This window comes from Dipodomys spectabilis, unplaced genomic scaffold (assembly GCF_019054845.1).
Source record: "Dipodomys spectabilis isolate Male_0828 unplaced genomic scaffold, ASM1905484v1 ptg000143l, whole genome shotgun sequence".
Lineage (NCBI taxonomy): Eukaryota > Metazoa > Chordata > Mammalia > Rodentia > Heteromyidae > Dipodomys > Dipodomys spectabilis.
In genome coordinates, this window is record NW_024870820.1 from 2,216,299 (window position 1) to 2,236,711 (window position 20,413).

At 35.5% G+C, this 20,413-nt stretch overlaps 1 non-coding gene across 1 annotated transcript; it reads left to right on the forward strand.

The window, feature by feature from the left end:
• The first annotated feature begins 440 nt into the window (after positions 1 to 440).
• LOC122117545 lies at positions 441 to 547 on the forward strand. The gene has a single exon (XR_006149196.1). It is a non-coding gene; the product is annotated as a U6 spliceosomal RNA (small nuclear RNA).
• The last annotated feature ends 19,866 nt before the right edge of the window (positions 548 to 20,413 follow it).

Genomic DNA, 20,413 nt, shown 5'->3' on the forward strand with positions numbered 1-20,413 from the left:
ATTAATAAAGTTTCCATAAACTCTGAAATGTACATACTTAATGCTTAATGTCTGCTACCATAAATCTTAAATACTTTATAGAAAAGTTTTATACTTGCCAAATAGTCCTTTTTTTTGGCATATATAAGCAAAATCCCCAAAGTAAGCATATTTAAAACATTAAAACTTTTAACAAACCTTAACACTTTCTGCAATGTTCATTTTGACAGGTGCCTTGTATAGAATAATTGAATTCCTCCTCATACACATCTCTTGAACAATAAATATCCAGAATTATTTTGTTTTTGGTATGTCTATCTTGATTTTATTCTTAAATGTGTGCTTATGTAAGAAATACATGATTCTATAATTTCACAACAATTCTTTTGAACTTACTTTTTGTTGAATTGTCTAGTTTAATAAAATCAATAAAAATTATACTTTATATAAAAAAATCTTTTATGCTCAATTTAGCATCACATACACTAACATTGGAACAATACAGAGAAGATTAGCACACCCCAGGCGCAAGGATGACATGAAAATTCGTGGAGCGTTCCATATTTTTTACAACAGATGCTGAAAGGTATGTGGCCACAAGGGAACCGTACTGCATTCTTGGTGGGAGTGTAAACTTGTTCAACTACTTTGGAAAGTAGTATGGAGTTTCCTCAAAAGACTCCACATAAACTCCTCTATGACACAGTAATCCCACTTCTGGGGATTTACCCAAATGATCATAAACAAGACCATACTAAAACTACCAGCACAACTATGGTTATTGCAACATTATTTACGATAGCTAAGATATGGAATCAACCCGGATGCCCCATTAGATGAATGGATCAAGAAAATGTGGTATATATACACAATGGAATTCTATGTCTCCATCAGAAAGAATGACATCTCCCAATTTGATAGGAAATGGAAAGACTTGGAAAAAAAATTATTGTGTAAAGTAAGCCAAGTCCAAATAAATATAGGTCCCATGATTTCCCTTATTTTCAATAACGAATATATGTCTTGGATAAGCAGAAAAGTTCAAAAGATATGTGCATATATCCAGATAAGATGATGTTAAAGAAATTGAACCCCAAGGTAGGGACACAAGCGGTTTTTTTTGTTTCTTGCTATTGTTTCTAACGTACTTATAATGTGCGATGTCATTTTTTTGGTTTCTTTGTATGTTTCTCCCCATGCTATAACCCCTGTTTTCTCTGTATTTGAAGTTGGTGCACTTACATCTTGTATGTATGCTTCTCTAATTTGGGGAGGGGAAGGGAAAAAATGCTCAAATAGGGGTACAGGTTGACCCATTGTAACAATGAGATGCACAAGACACTATGTTGAAAAATGAACTTTACAATTTAGGCGTAGGAAGGAAGGGTGAGGGGAGTGTACTTGTGGAGGTGGGAGGGAAGGGATGGTAGGGGAAATACAAAGGAGGAGTTAACAATGATTGTTAGGAAATATACTAGTTTCCTTGTTCATGTAAATGTGACCCCTCTTCACAGTATTATTACAATAAAAAACATATAAAATGCTCTGAGATGGAAGAGTTTATTTCATATATTTTACCCATATAATATTGTTAACAAAGAAATTAATGCAGAACACTGATATGAAGGTAATTTGAATAAATGTGTGTGTGTGTTTGTGTGTGAGAGTGAGTGCGGCACCGCACAATCAAACACATGCATGCGTGCAAACACACGCCATGCATGTATATTGGCGTGCTGAGAGTTTAAAATCAGGTCTTCAAGGTCTTGCTAGGCTTTTACTATCTAGCTACAATATAAGCTACATTTCAATTCCTGGCTCTTTGCTAATTCATTAAACTTTTTGAAAAATAATTTCATGACGTGTTTTTTTTTTGGCCCTGATTGGCGCCCAAGTGTTATCCACAGATCTCAGTCTCCTGAGCAAATATTCAGAGTAGATAGGATTATAGGTGTGACCAGCCAGAACAAGGCTTTTAGAATAATTTTTAAAATAAAAGAAAATTTACTTCAAGGGAGCCTGTTTTATCATCTCCTAATTTGAAAGCCTTTTGGAGTGATTTTATGATAATTTAATTTGTTTGGGGATTGTTAAAAGATAGAAAGTGATGATATTTAAAAGTTTTAGTACGTTTTAAAAAAGAAACTGGAACTGTGGGACAGAAGAAATTTGGCTGTTTTCGGACATCAATTTATAAGCTCAGTTCTGTGCATGATATCCCAATGTCACCAACGCAGTCTGTGTTGAAGACAAAATGTGACAGAAAACAATCACCATGGGCAATATTTGCTACGCTCTTATTTCTTGGGCAATATGAATATTGAATTGAGAGTATAAAGAATGGAGAGATTTTACCCACCTTTTTGGTATTGCTGAAAGACATTTGGAAACTTTGACTCATTTCCTTCCTCACTGTGTGTGTCTTTGGGCCATGCACTTACTGTCTTTAACTACAATTTTTCCCAACACTACAATGGTAATAACATTAGCATTATAGCAAATGTTATCTTAAGAATTAAGAGAATAAAACTTGTGAAACACTTAACATAAACCTATGAATGATCTTTGAGTTTAGCCACCATTCTTTTTAAAATACTAAAAAGAATGTGATAAGTAGTACAGAAACCATTACATGTAGTGTGAGCAACCAGAAGTAATATCTACTGACCATGCTCTGTGTCCAAGGAAGCCAGGTGTATAACTTCTTATGCTGTAAATCAAACTGGTTATCTTATGTCATGAGAGTGTAAAAATATCAGGGACAGAACGATGAGGGAATGTTGTAGACTGAGGTGAAATCCATATGAAAATGTGCAAAACTGATAAAACATGGAAGTATCTGAGCAGTATGTTGTGTTTTACATCATTTAAGTTACATCGCAAAGATAAGGAAGACCTAGAAGAATAAAATGTCTTTTTGATAGTCTATCATAGGTCCTTAGAAGGATGAACACTTTCCTCATTCTTGTAGAGGCATCGTCAGATGAGGGGAACTATATTTTTTGTTTGCTTCCTTCCATTTATTCTTCAGTTTGAAATCTGAAGAACATGAGACTGAAAGAAACCAAGTGAAATTCGCCATGTATCCATTAGAAAGAACAATCAAAGAAAAATAAATAAAATATATATAGCCTTGTAAAAGGTCTAACTACATTGAGTTATATAGTCTCAAGCGTTAACAGAAAATGATTTAAAAAATATCATGTTAATAAAAATTTAAAAATGTTTGGAGCTGCTTAATCTTTTTCCTTTCTACTACTATGAATTAATTATTGATTTTCTATAGAGAGATTAAAGATCAGATTAATAAGAAACGATTAAAAATGGACAAAAGTTCTGAATAGACATATTTTCCAAAAAGCCCTGAAAATCGCCTGTGGATTTACAAATTTGTATTTAATACAACTTCTATGCTGGCTTAATGCTTTGTGAGCAGAAGTCATTAGAGAAATGCAGTTCAAAATTGTTATGATATTACTTCTTAACTATTATAACTCTCATCAAAAATATCCAAGGAACCAGGTGTGGTGGTAAAGGCTCGTAATTCCAAGTGATTGGAGGATGGAGTAAAAGGATTTGAGTCTAAGGCCAGTCTTGGGTACTGCACACAGTAAAAACCTGCCATTTAAATAAACTCAAAAGGTAATAATGTTGGCTGGCGACACTGTGGAGAAAAGGAAATTTTCTACACTCTTGGTCAAAATACAGGTTAGTTTTCTCATTGTAGAAAGTAGTATTCAGTTTTCTAAAGACATCCAAAGTTGAAATATCATCTGACCCACCAATCGCGTGATTATTTCTCTCTGGGTAACTCATAAATATATCTGTAGTTCATTGTTATTCACATTATTCACAACAACAGCCAAGATGTAAATCGAAGTCCAGTGTTCAACTACAAACTAATAAAGCAACTGTGGTACATGCACAAATACCTTTTTCTGTTGATCCCAAAGTATTTTTTATTATTTTCCTGTTTCCATTTGATTAACTTCCAAATTGGAAATCCAGATATATGATTTAATTTAACCAAAACTACTTATTGAGTATAAGGAACTTCTACTCTCTACATTCTTCCCACTAAGATCACCAAATATGGTGAGTCTGAAATAGTCTCTTTTTGATCTATGTTAATATTCTTTACAATATGAGTGAAATGTTTAAAAAGTAGTATTTGTTTTAGCTTAATTGCTCTGAAGAGACAATAAATGATATTATCAAAGCTTAAAAATGATTTGATTTAAAATTTAGAATTCCGGAAATGGTTTTGACCACTCTGGTTACTGGAGCTTTCACTACAACCTCATGAGACAATTTATACTGATAAAGCAAAAATCTGAGGTTAGACATTTATGAATAAAAAAATCATGTCATTCTGAATATGTAGAGCTACATATAAAACATAAAAAATTTAGCTTTTAAATACCTGAATATGCTAGTACATTTAATTGCAGGGTAAGTACTAGTTCTGAAATGAGATAAAATTGCACTTATTTTGAAATATAAACCTAAGTATTTATTTGAATAAAAGAAAATGTTTAAAATATCACTCATTCAAGAAATAAGATGTAGAGTTAGTTGTTTTTCATGCCAATTAAGTTCTCTAAGCTTACTACAAATATAGATTAGTAAAACTAATTCATTGCTTTGTAGGGAAATAGCAATCCCGTTTCCTAAAACTCATGAAAATAACTTTTTCTCAAACAATTGCTAAGTAACTGTTTTATATTGTTTTGTCATGGAATCTTATTCGATAAATTTTTATTCATTAAGTTAAATAATTGGACAAAAATATAAATTATGCGTAAAAAATGTTTATCTAACACGAGTTTATTTTTTCAGAAGACAGATCATGGCTCTCTTAAAGAACACTAGAAGGCAGTGTTCTTTATTAATTTTTAGTTATTTTGTTAATGGATATTAATTGTCAGAAGTGACAATTCCATAATATATTTAACATATTTGATTATACTCCCTCTATTTCCTTCTCATTACTCGTTCCTCCAAAGATCTTCTGTTATTCACATAAAATTACATTTTCATATATGCACATATAAACTAACTTGGAAGATTTAAGCTAAACTGCAAGTTAATTCAAGATGTACAGCGAATTAATAGAATTAACAAAAACCTCAATATCTTTTTGTTAACTTTTGAATTGAGCTATTATTATTATTATGGTTAAGGTTAGGATCCCAGACAGAATTAGAATTAGGATTAGAGAAATAGAAAATTTAGGTTCATCAAATGATGACCCATTGCAGCAATGATACTCACAAGACACTATGTTGAAAATGAAGTTTACACCAAGGAGAGGGAGGAGAAAAGGAATTGGGGAGGGATGGGGTAGTGGGAGAACAAGAAAGAAGTGGGTTACAATGCTCAACAAGAAACGTAATCCTTACCTTATACATGTAACTAATCCCTCTTTAAAGCATCTTTGCAACAAAATAAAATTTTTAAAAAATAATAAAAAATAAAACCTGACAGGAAATAGAAAAACATTTAAAAATTTATGTTCAAAATGCAAGTAAAATTTAGACCTACATGCTGAGCAAGAGTTAGGATAAATATGAAAAACGTGGCTTGCTATTAACACGATGATTCGGTTATATGTAGGCTTAGGATTAGGCAAGGTGTGCCAGTTAGAGTGGGGTTAGGAGGAGAAAAACATGTAAGACATTGTGTAAAACTGCCACATATTTTAAGAAGAATGAATGGCAAGAATGATTGAAAACCAGTCTCTGTTACTTTAAACGTTCAGATATAATTTGGTTTAAAGTGTGAGATACTTTTTTGTTCCAGTTAGGGTTAGGGAAGGATAAGCTTTAAGGTAAATTTTAGTTTTCCAATTAGAAGTAGAAGCCAAAAAAATGTGCGATTGAATAGAATCTAAACAATTTTCCTTACATTAACCATTTGGTGTTAAATTCCGAATGTGATTTGGATTAGGTTTCTGGTTAACCGGTGTTGAGGATAGAGAAATGGGTTAAACTAGTGGCTCGCACCTATTATCCTAGCCACTCAGGAAGCTGTTTTCTGAGGACCGCAGCTCAAAAGTAGCCCAGGCAGGAAAGTCCATGAGACTTTTATCTGAAATTAACCACCATAAAACACAAAAGCGGTGCTATGGCTCAATTGGTTGAACGCAGACCTTGAGCTAAAAAACTCAGGAATCATGCCCTGGCCCAGAGTGCAAGCCCCATGACCGACAAAAAGAAAAAAAAAGAAATGTTAAATATTAAGTAAAGGTGAACCTATTTTTCAGATTCCAGGAATTCAGGAAAAGCTGGGATAATGGACGTACAATGTATTTCTTAATATCAGGATTTGAGATCAATGGGTATAATGATTCCTGTTATGGAACAAAATACATTCAAAGTTAAGAGTGAAAAAATCCGTAGGGTTTACCAAAAACCTGCAATTTATTTCAAGAATTACCAGTGGAATTTCAGTTAGGCTTGCACAAAACGAGCATTTTTCATACATTTTAGAATTGGGATATGATTAGTGTCAAGGTTATGGTTAGGATTCCAGCCATGGTTAGGCTTGGAGTGAAGGAGAAAATAAATGAGGGTCAAATTGAAGGTAAATTTTAATATAAGCCTGATAAGAATTAGAATGAATGTAAACTAAAGTATTGCTTTTAATATTAGAATCTACTTACAATTAGGCTGATGGTTATTCTCAATGTTCCAGTTAAGAAAAATTAAGTTTTGGGTTAGAAAATGACTAAGATATTGGAAAAATTGTAACCTATGTTTGGAAGGATGAATGAAAACTAGTGTACTTGTGTGTTAGTATTGTCATATAATTTGGATTAAGATTAGGGTCAGTATTTTCTTTTGATTATATTTACTGATTATATTTACTGTTATGAATAAGAAAGCTTTTAATATAAAATTGTGTTCACTAACAAGTAAAAGCAAATATGTGAGGCTGAATAGTAACTAGAACATTATCATTATATTTATTCCTCAGTGATCATTCTTGTAGTGATTAATGAGAGTTTTCCAGTCAGGTTTATGTTGAGAGTTAGCGTTAAGTAATGGACTAGATGGTAAGAAAATCTGAAACTGTTTTCAGATACAGTGGTTCAGGAAAAGGTAGAATCAATGGAAACTACAGTATTTTCCTGGTAAGAGAATTTGAAGACAAGTAATGTAATGGTTCATGTTAGGGAACAACATAACTTTCGAGGTAGAGTCAGAGAATTTGCGTGAATTAGGGCAAACTGAAACTCATTTCCAGAGTGAAAACTGGAATATTCATTAGAATGATTAAAAACTAGAGTATTTTTCTTAAACATTAGAATTGGATTATCATTAAGGTGAAAGTTAGGTTTTTAATTCCAGCTAGGCTTACTGTAAACATTAGGGAAATGGAAAATTTAGGGTCAAAGTCAAAGTAAATCTTAGAATAACAAGTAGAGTTAGAATTAGGATGAATGTGAAATAGAAAACTGCTAATAATATTACGATTAGAGTATGATTTGGGTGAGGGTTAACATCAATATTCCAGTTAGGGTTAGGGTTACAATAAAGACAAGATAATGAGTGAAACTACAAACTATTTTTAGAAAGATGAGTTGAAGTTAGGATGAATAAAAACAAATGTATTTGTGTGGCTTTTAGACTCTAAAGGCCATTAGTTCTAGGTTTAGGTTTACTTTCCTAATTCCGCTTAGGCTTAGGGTTAGGGAACGGTAAGCTTTAAGGTAAAACTGAGTTTCTACTAACACTTTCAAGTAAAGTAAGTGCGAAATTTAACAAAAACTACAGAGTTTCCCTAATTTTCCTATTCAGGGTTCAATAGGGTTAAATTTAGAGTTAGGTTTCTAGTAAGGTTTAGATATATCATTAGGGTTTGGAAGGAGAGTAGATTTTAAGTAAACCCACAGCTTCTTTTTGGATATACAGGAGTTCAGTAAAAGTTAAGATCAATGGAAACTATGGTATTTTTCATGATATGAGAATTTGAGGTTAATGATTCCTAATAGGGAACAAGATAGATTTCAGAGTCCAGGTTAGGAAATCTGTAGGATTTGGAGCAAATTGCAAATCATTTCAAAGACAATGGGTATCTGTAAGGATGTATCTAAACTGGAGTAATTTCCATTAATTTTAGGATTGGGTTACTATTATCGGCACGGTAACTCTTAGGGTTTTGACCAGGATTAGAGTTAAGATTAGGGAAATTGAAGGTTGAGAACTTGAGAGACTTACTTCATTTGTGTATATATATGAACTATTCTAAGGCTTTAACTCAAGGCTTGGGTTCTGTTCTTGAGCTTTATTCTGTAGGCTACGAGCCACGAATCCAATTCCAGCTTTCTTTGGCAGTGAATTGGAGACCAGAATCGCACAGACTTCCCTATCCAAGCTGATACTGAACTGAGATCCCCAGACCTCTGACTTCTGATTAAAGTAAGAATTAAAGGCATGAGCTACTATTGCCGGGGAAAGTGCTTGACTTTTATTGATTGTTTTTACTTATGTTCAAGATCAAGTCTTGAATTCAATATCTGAGAGCGTTGGTCACGAGGTAGCCAATGCCACTTGAACCATATCAACTAAAATGATTATGTTAAATAGCTGGAAATCATTAAATTTTCTTCAGATGATAGGCATCATTACTGTTGTTATAAAACTCATCCTAACGAAAAAATATTTATAGACCCTAGAGTTGATCTGTGCACATTCTCATGCTTTGCCTCTAATTGCATAACATTTTAGGGACATGATTTTTAATCATTATTTTGAGTTATCATTAAATAAAGCAGTTAATGCATACAGTATACTTTGATCAATGCCAATCCTTTCAACATTCTCATCCATCCCACCTCTATGAAAATCTTTCTTCACTTTTCTTAATTTTGTAGGAAATTTACTGCATTCCTCTCTACTGTTCCTCCAATTCCTCTTCTTCATTCTATCTTTTCTCCCTTTACTTCTCTTTTGACTACCCACTTCCATATTTTCCATCAACTCTACTCCTAGGCATTTACCTGAAAGTTTACAAACCAGGATATAGTTAAAGTTTCAGCACAATCATGCTTACTGAATCAGCCCAGATACCCTTCAAGTGAGAAATGAATGAAGAAAATGTAATACACACACCCACACACACAGACACATTGGAAATTCTACTTACCCATCAGAAAGAATATTGTACCATTTGTATCTCTCATCTCTCATTTCTCTTATTTCTTCTGCCTGATATCACATTGTTGCCTTACTGTCCCTGTACTGCAGTAACTGACAAATGCAAACTGATGTAAAAGATTTTCAGGGTTTTTGTCTAACCATAGATTTCTGAATACAAGTTCTTTGCTCCTTCTCTTTGTATATTCATGCCTTTGAGTAGTGATTGTGCAGATTCATTTGTACCATTTGCTACACAGAAAAGAGATGAACTACTTGCACATATATTTACATACATGTATATACATACATACATGGATATATGCATTTTATGTTTTCAAGAATTATGGAGCTAACAAAAATCACATGCATTTTCCTTTCTTTTCAATTATTTCAAGCCTAAATAACTTTGTCTCTTTTGAATACCTGATTTTAAAGAAATGTCACCATCTCTGATCTGTCAGTGGCCTTGAAATTAGATGCTTAAATAGGACAAACTTATTTAGGCTTTTTGGTGGAAGAGAGGAGTATTACTAGGGTTCTATCCAGGAGTTCTCTGCTTGCTAGACAGGACTTTTGTTGTATAGCACCAAGAAGCTCAACCACTGTTGCCATACTTCTAGTCCATATTATTTGCTTGAGTTCTTGAATTTTTGCATTGTCAGGACTAGCTGAAAAATCAAAAACAGGCACAAATCCTTCTCTGTGACTGAGCCCAGCTGGAGGCAGGAACTTTTATTTCCGCAGATATGTTCAAAATCACATTTGTTATAAAAATTACTAGATGAGACCTTCATGGGTGAGGTGATATTGGGTTTCTGGTGGAGCTCTGTCTGGTTTAAGGGAGGAGTTGGTATTGGTACAGCCTGTATGGTGGAACAGGACAGGGCTTTGAGGGTGAAGGCCAGTGTGTGTAGGGCTTTGAGACATCAGGGAGGGAAAAGGAAGGACTAGACTTGTTAGGGGAGGGGTCTCTTGTGGAGTAGGTGGGACTTAGGACGGACGCTGCCAGGTGGACAGGTTTTCACTGGAAGTAGGTTGGGTCACTGGGGAGGAGGCTGTTTGGGGAGGGGCTTTGAGAAGGAAGAATGAGGCTACAAAGGAGGAGGTTACTTAGACGAGGGGATTTGGTGGAACACTGTGAGCCCTTGTGGGATATGTAGGGTGAGGTTTCCCATAAGGCAGGGCAGGGAATGGAGGCAAGAGGTTGACAGAAAGTGGGGATACTGGAGCAGGAATGCAGAGCTATGAGGGAGTGGCTTTTCAGGGTGTGGCTTTGAGAGGGCAGGGTGGTACTCAGAAGACATAGGTTAGCAAGGGGCAGGGTTTCTCATGGAGAATGGCAGGCCTTTGGGAAAGTGTGTTAGGGTGGAGGTGGGGTTTCCAGCAGGGCAGGATGTAGTCACAATGTATGGAGGCGTTATTAAGGACCAAGGCTTTGTGAGAGCAGTGATAAGATCCAGTGCACTAGACTAGGTAGGATGGGGTTTCTGGTATAGCCAGTCACCACTTCGTAAAGAAGAGTAAGATTGGATGGGTATTTCAGTGTTGTAAGGCAGGACATGGATTATGGACAGGATTTCCAGCAGGGCAAAACAACCTTCCAAAAGGGACTATGGAGGGACTGGGATTTACAGTTGAGTCTAGTGAGCCTTTCAGAGGGAGGCCAACTGGTGCAGTGGTTTCCAGTGGAGCAATGTGGGTGTCCAGAAATGGCATAGTGTGGTGGGGGTTTTCTAGTGGGGTTTTTCAGGAGCAGGGCAGGGTTTGGAGCCATGGGGCTAGTTGGAGGAGGGGCTTTGAGAAAGAGTGGAAGAGCTACAATGGTGTAGGGTAATTTTGGGCAGTATATCTGGTGGAGTAAGATGTGTATCTGGAGAGCAAGGCAGGGCATTGAGAGAGTAGATGTGGGAGGTAGAGAGGCTTCTGGTGGAGCAGGGCTGTCTTTTTTTTAATTTAATTTAATTTTATTTGAGAACATATTGTACAGAGGGGTTACAATTACATAGGCAGGATAATGCATACATTTCTTACCAAGCATTGCATCCTCCTCCTTTGTTTACCCTTCACCTCCCTTCCCAGCCCCCCTCTCTCCCCCACCCAATCCTTCCCCGCCTCCCCTCCCCCACACTGACATTGTAAAGCTCGTTTTTGACATGACATTTTGTAATTTCAAGGCAGGAAATGGGCTGTGTGAGAAGCTTCTGGCCAAGCAAGGCAGGGCTTCAAGGGCAGTTATAGGGAGCTGAAGGATTTTTGGTATAGCATGATGGGCTTTGTGGGAAGAGGTAGGTTCAGGTCTGTGTCTGAGGGATTATGTCTCTTACAAGTAGGCTATTTATAGGCTGAGTATCTGATGAAACCGGGTGGGGGGGCGCTGGAGTGAGAAGGCTGGTTGGGGGTGGGGTATAAAAGGGAAGGGAGGAGTTTGGAAGTACTAGGATATGGGAGCAATGCGACTATGAGGGACTAGAATAGTTAAGGGCAGACTTCATCTGGTGGATGAGGTGGGGATTTGAGGGAGGAGCCTGGTGTAGGCGGGGTTCTATTGCAGCAAGGTGGGACATAGAAGGAGATATTGATGTGGCCTGGTTTCTGGTGGTGCAGAGCAGGGATTCCAGGAAGGGGTGGAGTAGAAGAGGGATTTCCCTAAAGCAGAGGAGAGCTATCAGGAAGGAGTCTGGTTTCAGTCAGGCCTTTGAAAGTTTTTAGCAGGGCTTCCAGGGGGTAGGTTAGTTAAGGTTGAGCTTTTTAAGGATAAGGCTTACTAGAAGTGGGTTTCCAGTTGATCTAGTCAAGTTTTATGGGAAGGAGGGATAGCAAATGGGCAAGACTTAGTGAAGAGTGGGGCTACAAAAAATAAAAAGTTACTACTAATAAATAAAATATAAGAACAACATTTTCTTTCAGTGTAGAATTATATTATTTTTATGTGTGTGAGAGATACTGGAGAAAGTAACCAAGTGTTAATTCCTTCCTAGGGAAATTTTGCTTTATTCCAGTTGATTGAAAATAAAACCATAGGTCAAATCAGGCTCAGAGGCACACAGTAGACTAAGACACATGAACCAAGAACTTGATTCCCCAGCACCACCATTAAGGACCACAAATAAAAAGTTTAAAATATCTCACTTGGTCATAATGGACAATATTGTCTTAAAATTGTGAATGAATAGAACTTTTATTCTAACCATTTTAGAAATCCTAAAACTAAGTAAGTAGTAATGTTTTAACTTTATACAATATTGAAAAGTATACTAAAAATAATTAGGAAAATATAAAATTGTACACAGAATGTTCGTTCTCCAGCATCAATTCTAATCTGAAAGAATTTAAAACCAGAAAATTGCGATATAGTGAGATTGCAGCATCGTTTCTTTTCAATCATCAAAATGGTTACTTAAGCAATGTGTCTTTATCATCGGATGCATCGATGTTAAAAACATATCTAAGAATGTGAAGCATTACTATACAGACCCTGAAGAAACTCAGAAGGATCTGTGAAATGTTGTTGGAATAAAATTAATGACTAATTACAGTAGGATCTTCACTAGGCCGATAAATACTTTCCAGAAGAAAAGGGCTACATTGAAAAATAAACAGTGAAAAGGAAGCAGGCAGGTAGACCTTGAAGTAAAACTTATCCAATTAACAACATATATGGAGGCATGATTGCAATCTTCTTTTACCTAAGTTATAGTTACTGACCTATGTTCTTCCCTAATGCCAAATAGCAAAGCCATGAAAATGCAGTAATCATTTTCAAGACATTAGACTTTACAGAAAGAATTCAATGAATGCATTGCTAGAAAGTAAAGATTGATATTTGAGCTAAAGGGTGAAGAAAATATCCCCAATCTCTGAGGGGTACAAGACGAAGCACAAGGAGAATGGACAGAATTACAGTAGTGCATACCAGTATTTCCCAAGATGCAATGATGAATGTAACAGGGGAGAAAATCAACATGATCATCACAGGACTTAGCATGGGAGAGTAGAGAGAAGAACAGTGAAAATGCAAGGATATTTACAAAGGATGTCCTTGCATATTTGGCAGAAGAGTGCATGGCATTGATGTCTAAACTATGTGGAGGTATTATAGGAAAATACCTGTGCTCATATGATGCCACAAGAAGTGATGAACTTATGATTTACAGGACATTGAATAATCATAAAGGTGCTGCTTCAGTAGTGCAGAGTTAAACCTTGGTAAATTCTGTTTTGAAACACCTAACACACTGTAAAACTAAGAAAGGAAGATTCAAATTATATATGTGACTTGACCTTTTGCAACAATAGAGTTCAAAAAATCAAATCACAAAATGTGCATGTAAAAGGATAACATTAATAAAATAATATTTAAACAACACCCATTTTATGTGAATATTCTTGGTTATAAGTGATTTGTTTTCCATACAGATTTCGGATGCACAAAACAACAAAAAACAAAAACAAATCAAAGCAAAAATCACTTGTCAATAAAGCTGGATGCCAGTGCCTCATCCCTATTCCTAGATAGTCACGAGGCTGAGCTTGGAAGATCATGGTTCACAGATGGCTGAGGTAGCAATCCATGAGATATTTATGTTCAATTGTTCAATCAAAGACAGATTGAAACCTTGGTTTAAATAGTACAGACTCAGTCAGTCATGAATGAAGAAACCAAGCAAGAGTTTTGAGGCTCCGAGTCAAGTTTCATTACTGTCTCCGTACACACACACACACACACACACACACACACACACACACACACACACACACACAAATGGCATGAAAGAAGAAGAACAAGAGAAAAAAAGGGAATATTAAGAGTTTAAAAAGTTAACCTGTCTGTCAGGACTATCCTAAGCATATATTAATTAATAAAAATGAGGCAAACCTTGGAACCTATTTTTCTTTGAGTCTGGCTTCCTTCACATAATATGATTGTTTTCCAAGTCTTTCCATTTTCTTAAGAAAGGAACTATCATTCTATCATTCTTTCTGATAGAAGAATAACATTACCACATTTTCTTGATCCATTCATCTATTGAGGGACATCTTGATTGGTTCCATATCTTAGCTACAATAATAATGCTGCAAAAAATATAGTTGTAGATTTAGTGTGTTTTATCTTGAGATCATTTCTACAAGTGCCCATGAGTGGGATTTCTGGCTCCAGATTTATATACATTTGACCTTACAAAATGATGCTAATTGAAACGAACTCGAAGACATGGAAACAACAAATCTTTTTTTTTTTTTTTTCTGATATCAACCTTGATGTCGGTAGAGTATCTAGATTTTATTTTATTTCATTTGTTTTTTCTATTGGTTTATCCCTAGCAAACTCTGTGTTGATTTTGATACCTTCCATCTTGTATACACATTTATCTGATTTGGAGATGGAAAGGGAAAAATATAGTGATGAAAGAAGTACAAGAGTGACCCATTGCAACAATGATATTCCCAAGACACTTTCAGAAATGAACTTTACAACTATGGGGTGGGGAGGAGGTGTGGAAAGTGGGAAGAGAAATGAGAACAAAAATGGAGTGGGTAACAATATTCAACAAGGAATGTATCTTACTCATGTAACTGTAACCACTCTGTGCAGTATTTTTTGAAGTAAAATAAAATTTAAAAATTGAACCTATCCTAGAAAAAATATATTTTTCAAAATAATACATCTGTCACAGTACTTGTGAGGGATTCCAGGGTCAAACTGTTATACCTGGAAAGGGATAGAGTGGGAAGACATCTCAAACAGCAATCAAAAGGCTGAGAGCTCTGCTCTGGAAAGGTCAATCAAGGGAAGACAGGGGTATGAGTTATTACCTCAAGAGTATTCAAATTCGAGCTGGGGGACACTAAAAGATTAAGACTTTGGAGACAAGATGGATGTCTGTGTTATGGATGTAATGACTATTGCTCCCTACTGCTCCCTAAAAATAAGGCATTCAATTATCACTATGTATACAAACAATACCTCATGTTAATAGTTGTAACCAAAGCTAGGTTAATGCCTTAGTTTATGGACATACCTATAGCCACTGACCACCAATCCCCTTGTAGTAGAAGGAATATAAATTGTTAAGCAGGATTTGGTGATCCAGAAGCTGGCAATGAGGCTGGGGGTCCTCTGGTGTCTTCTTTCCTATCACTTCCTGTGATTTCTCAGTTCTTTGGCCAGGTATCCCATCATCTTTACTGTCCCATGGTTGTGGTTAGTGACAGTAATGATTTTCTGAACACCTCAAAAAAAAACTATGGAAAAACACTTCCTCCAAAAAGATTGAGGAAGATTGAACACCTGGAAAGATACCAAACGTTAGCAGTGACCCTGTGATCTTCCAGCAAGTAAGTACAATTCAGGAGTATCTTTACTTCTGATAATATGAGATGGATAATTGTCCTTTTTGTATATTTGGTATTTGGTATTGTATGCATTTTCAGAAACACATCTGCATTGTGAAATTATGTCATTTATTTCACATGTCACAGACCATGTCACTGGAGTGATGACCCTAATGTCTTATCTCAGTTGCCTGAGTCAGACTTAGATGAGTGTGAATTGCCTAATTATGAACATTTCTCCATGAAACTCAACAACAAAGAATGAAGTGTCAGGGTCAGGCCATTCTATACCTGTAAGGATTTTTACATATATTAGAGTAATATACACCTACACTGCTCAGCCCTCATGGCACAGTGGTATGTTATAATTGTCCTCAAATCAGAAATATGCTAGAGCTTAAAGTAGAATGATGGGCTATTCATTTTCAACACAAGAGTAATGATCACCCCCTGAAATTATTCTCAGTGGAGAATCCTTCCTATAAATTTTAATGACTTAGCTTCTACTCTCTGTTTATCATTCTCAGGAAGGGTCACACTGTATCGTGCTACAATACTGCAGCAACGTATCTGCCTTGAATTTTACCTCCAATCTTGATACCAAGGTCAACTCTGCAACTCTAATCACATAGTTACTGGACACCCGAACTTTTCAAGCGTGGTTAAAAATTCAGCTATCCCTTCTCATTGCCAGTGTTAAAGAACTCACTCCTTTAGATGTATTATGTTTCTTCTTGTATTTCCAACACTGCCTTAGATGTTGGTTTTTGAAGTAGAGCTTTTAGTTTACTTTTGATTTATGGAGGTGTTAGTGATGCCAGTTGTTAATAATTTGATGTTTTGACATTGTGGCTATTGAGGAAGTGAATACACATCACTCACAAAAGTTTCTTTACGTGTATAGGTATTGCTATATTGTGAACTTCCTAAAAGCTAGCCATGGGAACACATATCCCTAATCCCATCACTTATGTCACTAAGACAAGCCTTGAAAGGTCCAGACCACTTGGAACATTGTAGTGAGAACCTTTCTACAAAGAAAGGAGAGAGAATAGCAAAAAACAAATGAATCTTCCAACAGTTTTATTACATATTCTTTACACTTAGCCATTAAGAGCACCATAATAGTATTGTAATTTTTATGACTTCTTACCTACTCTTTTCCTGTTCTCAGTTGTTTTATTTATGGATCTCTAAGAAGTCATATGAGAACCACATAAGAAATCGATATAAATCATAAAAGAAATCATAAAAAAATAGTTTGTTAGGGATATATAATCCAAAGGTAATAATTTCAGGAAAATACTAAGCACATAAAATGTAATGCATTGACTATTGAAAACTTCAGCAGTTGTAGTTTATTTATTCCCTATAAAGATTATAAACGAAGTTACAATAGTATTCCAAATGGAACACAGAACTAGAAATATGAAGGGTAGCACTAAAGAATACTTCTGCTATCACTAATAGGGTAAGAATGAAATTTAGGCAAAACTCCTTCAGAATAAAAGCCACAGGACAACCCCAACATTGCTTTCATTGTTTCATATGAAGATAAGACTTTTTTTAGTAAAGACAAATTTTCACAGATATTAACATCAACTGGGTATATATTTCTTAAGGCCTTCAGGAAGGATGCTGTGACCATGTTGATGGAAGCTGACTTTTTTGGGACCTACTACACAATTTGCAGACACCATTCCAAGCACTGAACCTACAATAGGGTAATTTAAGTGCTCATGAGTGTTCTTCAAGTTAGGAAATGAACTAAGTATTTTATTAAAACCAAAAGTAGGCAAGAAGCCCAAACAAATTTCCCAAGTTCTTAAGACTGATCAGTTGAGACCCATAATTCAACTCCAGAATTCCACCAGCCATATCTGAAGATATTCTTTGTCATATTCATTAATTTTCAAGAGCTATGGACCAGATGAATCCACATTATCTCCCTAATTATGGTAATAAGGGCAATAACATTGATACAGAATATAAATATTTTTAAATGAAAAGGGTGTGGATAATGACAGCATAAGTGATCTTCATACCAAATGTAGATCAGTTTAATTTCTAAAGAAATACCTGAATGAACATCATTCAGCTTCCACTGTTTTTTTTATTATTCCTGGTGTCAAAGACACCTGTGCTGATGAACACAGGTTTTTATCAATCAGTACCCTCAATACACAAGGAATAGATTGCTATGGATATACAATCCAAAACGAATAATTTTTGTGACAACTTACTTCCTTGTTGTACCAAAAAAAAATCTATTCCCTATTCTAAAACATATATCAATTTAATGGATATTAGTGTTATCAGTATAAATTAGGTGTGCATAATATATGTAATGTATTTTATTACATAACATAGAAGTTATATATTTATATATCATATATATGCATATATATGTATCATTACTGATAGTCTACCACTACTATAAATAATATATGCATTAAACATTTTAGTATTATACTGTGAAGTATACAAGGAATGACAACTTTATTTAAATAAATATATATGTATGTTTTAGTCACATAATTTATTTTTCTGCCATTACTCAGACTGGGTGTTGTCCCTGAGCCATTTCACTCAGACTGGCTTCATATAGCTACCTTCAGATCTCAGCTCCTAAGTAGCTGGAATTACATACATGAGTCAGGTAATAGTTTTTTAACTCCATCCTTGGCATGTTTTTACATAATGATTTTTGAAAGCTCAATTATATTCTGATATTCCATTTCTAAACCAATTCAGAATAAATAACTTCTAATTGGGTAAAACTCTATGTTGCAATCGAAATTGTAAGGACCCTACTTTCTATCCATTTTCAAAGATATTGCTAGTTTAATTCCTGGACAGACAAGTAGAAAAATTAAATTATGTGTGCATAATATATGTAATATACCATATTACATAACATATAAATGATATATTTATAATATATGCATAATTAGTGATATTCTATAATTACTATAAATACTACATGTATAAACCTGGTTTTAATATTATACTGTGAACGATACAATGAATGACAACATCCCTATCGTAACTGTCTCATTTTTAACAGTATACAAACTATGCTATAAATATAAATCTTCAAGAAAGTACACCTCTGTAATCACCTTAAATATTCCCCTCATCATTATGATCATCCTCTAAGATTGACTACACTTATCCACAGCAAACACTTTGTGATACTTTCTGGATAAAGTTGCTTGTCCTCATCCTTACCAGCCTTTCAGCAACTTCAGTGAAGAGCTTTTTCTCTTGTTTTCCCTGTAGACGATATAATCCTTTGTTATTTCCCAGCAAAGAAATTGTGGCTAGCAGGTTTGAGCATTGGTACATACAAAGGTTCTTTGGTTATGAATTTTTCCATTCCTTTCTTGATAAGTGATAACAAGTTCCTCTGTGTGTCAGGGTGGATACTTTTTCCTGTAACAAGTATTGTTGTTGAACACATGACATCTGGCTACTAAGAGAACAAAGGATGTGAAGCTACAGTAGCCATATAAAGAACTCCCAGGACAATTCATGGGCAACTCATGTACTCCCTGTGTAGGTGCATAGGGAACATAGAAAAGACATTATTTTTTTTGGTGGGGGGGGGTCCGGAGGTGGGGCCTGAACTCTGGGCCTGGGTGCTGTCCCTCAGCTCTTCAGCTCAAGGCTAGCGCTCTACCACTTGAGCCACTGTGCCACTTCCGGCTTTTTTCCTTTTGCTTATGTAGTGCTGAGGAATCGAACCCAGGGCCTCATGCATGCAAGGCAAGAGCTCTACCACTGAGCCATTTTCCCAGCCTGAAAAGAAATTATTATACTTGAAATTTGATTGAGTGTGTGTGCACATAGATGTTGACTTAATTATCTGCTGTTATAGTTTTACACATTCACTAGTATAAAACAATATTTCATATATATATATATATGCTGATCACAGTTTCCAGAATCCAGAGGTCCACCTCCATGGGCACTGCTTGCCTATGTTGCTCTTTGGGTAATAAGAATGAAACCTGGAATTGTCCAGTGGTAGAGAAATTACTCAGAGATTCAAGCATTCGTCTTTCAATATGTTGCTTGTTCCTAACTCTAAAATTAGGAAATCTCTTCATATATAATACATGTTACATTATAATATATTTATTATACTATAAAATGTATAATATATTGTACAATATACATTATATATAATACCTGACAGAATTATATATTTATAAGGAAAAAATAATAAACACATCAATGTCCATACTTTCCTAGTCATGATTAAGTTCAGCAGAGTTAGGTGCATTATATCTCAACAGGAAAACTCTACTGAAGTTCTGATGACCTTGAACTAGATAAGAATCCCTGTTAAAATAAAAACTCTCTCCTCAATTATGAGAAAAGATAAGTTTGGAAGGTTTTTTTTGTTTTTTGGTTTTTTTTTTGGCAGGTCATGGGGCCTGAACTCTGGGCCTGGGTCCTGTCCCTCACCTCTTCATCTCAAGGCTAGTGCTCTACCACTCGAGCCATAGCACCACTTCTGGGTGAGGAATTGAACCCAGGGCGTCAAGCCTGCAAGGCAATCACTTAACCAAGGAGCCCAGGTTTGGAAGTTTTTGAGAAGAGGAATTTGGCATTTGCTTTGCATCCTTGATTAGTAATGAATAGGTATCATTTTGCTCCAAATTTTGTCTCCTGTTATGTTACCTAGACAGTTACACAGGATCATCATTCCATCGCATATCTTTAAGTCCTTCTTTTATTTCTTTTCATCATTATTGTTTTTTGTTGTTGTTTTGATGATCCTGAAGCTTGAACTCAGGGCCTAGGTAGTGTCCCTGAGCTCCAGACTAGCGCTCTACCACTTGAGCCACAGCATTACTTCTGGCTTTTTCTGCCTGGGCTTGCTTTGAATCATAACATTCAGATCTCACCCTCCTGGGTAGCTAGGATTACAGGTGTGAGCCACTAGTGCC